Genomic DNA, 3,753 nt, shown 5'->3' with positions numbered 1-3,753 from the left:
AGTGTTGCGGGGGTTACCTATCTATTAACCTAATCTCTGTCCTTTGGCCATTTCTCTCCACTTTGCTATAAACTGTGTAGGTTTGTCTTAACTGTCCAAAATAATCAATCAACCATCACCATGGGAAGGAGATGCTGCTGCTGTCACTGACTTTCAAGACTGGGAGCTCCTAGCCAACTCTGACTCGGACCTGGTTAACTCACCCATCTCAAGTGGCTGATTCTTCCAGGAGTTTTGAAGAGATTGTGGCTGATACCGAAGGTATGTTTCAGGTTAGATCACTTCTCTCTCGAAAATGATAATAGGTATGTTAAAACTACTCTCAGTGCTACTGACGAAGGTTCTGTTGAGTCTGATAATCCGAGCTGGATCGATCCCGGCTCAGAAACTCGGTTCCAGAGGAGGAACTCTGTTGAGTTCTGGCCTGACTCTGGTAGTGATCGATCTGATGATCGCAAATTAGGTGACTTTGACGTGAAAAATGAATTGGGCTTGGTGGAAAGTGAAAGGACTGATGTGGGTTTTGAAGAGATTGGGGAGATTGAGGCTAAAGAAGGGAAGCTTGAGTCACTTGAGCGTAAAGTTAGCAACTTTGAAAGGAAAAGTGAACTGGGATTTGAAGAGAACGTGAAGGTTCACGTGGGTTTAGAAGGATATGGGGAGACTCAAAGTAAGGATAAGGACCTGGTTAAGTTCTGGTCTGATTCTGGTGGTGATGATTTGTTTTCTGGTGATGTCGGGAAGGATCAAGTTGGGTCCGAGATTTTGGGTGAATCTGAAGGTGAAAATGAGTCCAAAGATGTGAATTTGAGTGTTGTTGCAGTAGGAGAAACGAAGCCTGGTGATGAGGTGGAGAAGAGGAAGGTGGTGTTGTGGAAAAGTTCCTTTTGAGATGTTGAGGTATTGTGTTTTCAGGTTTAGTCCTGTTTGGTCAGTCTCTGTGGCTGCAGCTGTGATGGGATTTGTTATATTGGGCCGGAGATTGTACAAGATGAAGCGAAAGACAAAGAGCTTGCAGCTTAAGGTTACTGTGGATGATAAGGTAAGTTATTGCGGTTGCTTAATTTGCCCATTTCAATTGCTGATAATATGGTTTATTTGGAAAAGTCAGAGTGCTAATTGTTTTCAATGGTGTGTTTAAATTGACCGTGTACAAGTTATCTGGTTTTTTATTTTTCCTTCTAAATTTCATATTGAGATTTGGCAGCGTCTGTTGTGCAGCAATTATTTAACTTCGTATTTGATAAAGTGATATTATATCCTCTTTTTGTGTCATATTCGCATATCTTTATCATTTTTGGGTTTTCTCCACCTCTTCTTTCTCTGTAAGGTAAGAATGAGTTCATTAAAGTCAGGCACCAAACAGACAGGAAAATGAATTAACAGATAGCTGCCATTGTTTTATTTATCCAAGAAAGGTAAACAGTCTTCACTTTCCTTGCATGCTTCACAGCGCAAAAGACTTGGGGATGGTGTGGTAACAGCCTGTGCTCTCCCCTCTTCTCTTCACGAGCTAAAAGAATAGTCGCTGGTGGGAAGTAGCCCTCATTTTGAAAAGTCTGAAAAAATGGCTTTTTGCCGGGAAAATTACTATTTATTTGAGGTTTAGTAAGTCATGACTTAGTGAATTTTGTGAATTTTTTTTTACCGAATTATTGGTCAGTAAATACTTTGGTGAGTGGGGTGCAATGAGCAGGCAATGTTGGTTAGGGCTTAAGTTTTTATCTGTGATGTAGGGGATGGTTTGGAAATACTGTGTTATAGTGAAAAAATTAAGTGAGCTGCTATAAATGGGCGAAAAAAAGTTCATCAAGAAACGAGCCCATCAAGGAAATGAGGGGGATATTTATAGTGCAACAGAGGTGGTTTTCACCATACGAAAACTATGCTGAGGATCAATGGTATATTCATCTGTAGGTGAGGTGAAAAAAGTTTTGATTGTGAGTTCCAGCCAGTTTTTCTTAAATCATTCCATTGAGAAAGGACTAATTTTAGAAATCCTGTCACCAAGCTCCATTTATATTCTTTTTTTCTCTGCTTGTTTTTGAAAATACTGATAATCACAAAAATAATTTCTTGATGATAACGTAAATGATTTTGGAAATCACATGAATTTTTTTACTTGGTCTGCAAGGGAATAGTTTTAGTTTAGCTTTAGAAGTATGAAAAGTTGCTTTTGTCAAATTAAAAGGCATCAAACCAAGGATTTTGGAATGGCGTATGGATTGTAGAAGTCAAGTTAGGAATAGAATATGGGGGAATAGTTGAGATAGATGGCAAATGATGCCCCAAAAGCTTCTTATTTCTGGGTGACCTTAATTGTTTTTTTATGATAGAAGATCTTGTAACTTTAAGTCCTGCTCTCATGCCACTTGCAAGTCTAAAAATCTAGAACAATTGTTTGATTCTTAGTGTTCAATACTTGATTATTTGGCTCATTGATTCTCTGGTTTCTCGCTATCTCATTCACATCAATTTGAATAGCTGCGTGTATAATCTTTTCCTTGGTATTTTTCCCTCCCAAATCCCACCATTTTGCATAATTTGATTGCCTAAGTTTTTTTTTCACCTTCCTTTCCTTTTCCTTTTCCGTTTCATTTTTATTTTCAGTGACAAGTAATGATGGGTAAGGGGTAGCTATTTGAGTTTGTCTCATATACTGACATGAGAATCCCTCAATTTCCCTACCATTTTTTTTTGTGCAACAAAAATCATAGACTTTAGAGGAGATACAGCAGTTAAATCCCACATTTCGCCTCTTACTATGTATCTTCATCACAAACTTTTAATTGAAGGATTAATTCCTGTTTATGCGCACAATAATTGAGTTATGCACCTGAAGTTGCAAAATTGTTGGTTTGTAAGCGCATGCTTACTCTATTTTCCTCTTCTGCTATTCTTTGTTTACCAGAAGAGCACAGGTCATCTATCCTATAAATGGGTTTTCATGATCATTTGCACTTGAGTAATGTGGTCTGTTCCTTAAGTTTGTTTAGCTTATTTCATGTGGTGGTTGTATTATATTTCTTGCACATGAATAGATGTTTCTACTGCAAACAGTATTTCATTGAGGTCAATAGATTGTTGTGTGCTTGTGCATATCCAACTTTGATTCTCATTTCTGATCTATGAATGCAGAAGGTGTCACATTTCATGAGTCGTGCAGCACGTCTAAATGAAACATTTTCAGTTGTGAGAAGGGTCCCTATTGTACGACCCTTATTGCCAGCAGCTGGGGTGAATCCATGGCCTGTGATGAGTTTGAGATAGGAATGTTTTTGATACGTGGGTGTAATGGGGAAGCATCATCTGAGCGTGTTAATCAACGACTAAATCCTTGTCTAGCTTTGCTTTGTATGTAGCTGGACTGGAGTTCTTCGGATTTACATGTGTGCGAACTTGAAAGGTTTTAAAATGTGTATAAGCTCCAGACTGTGATTTCTTAACATGGACCTGTATCATTGTGTTCATATTATATCATGGATAATAAATTCTGGACCTTTTGCTTGGTCATCCTATTCTCAACTTCGCAGCAGGTTGGTGCCTGGCATCTGCAAACAATTTTTCAAGACTGCTCAACTGAGAACTTCCATCAGGTTTGTAGCTTGGACATTTTGAATAATCAGTTTACAGTCAAGGTTCCCAAGGCATGAGGAATTTGCAATTTAGGATAGCTTTGTGCCTTGTGCATTTGGTTGCAGCTATTGCTTCGATATTTCTTTGTTTTTGGGTAGAAATGCATCTTCCCTGCAC

The 3,753-nt window shown here is 38.6% G+C and overlaps 1 pseudogene; it reads left to right on the top strand.

The window, feature by feature from the left end:
• The first annotated feature begins 94 nt into the window (after positions 1–94).
• Positions 95–3,513, top strand: LOC118034470 (uncharacterized; annotated as a pseudogene).
• The last annotated feature ends 240 nt before the right edge of the window (positions 3,514–3,753 follow it).

The sequence above is a fragment of the Populus alba genome, chromosome 13, assembly GCF_005239225.2.
Source record: "Populus alba chromosome 13, ASM523922v2, whole genome shotgun sequence".
Classification (NCBI taxonomy): domain Eukaryota; kingdom Viridiplantae; phylum Streptophyta; class Magnoliopsida; order Malpighiales; family Salicaceae; genus Populus; species Populus alba.
This window is presented reverse-complemented; position numbering and strand designations above follow the sequence as displayed.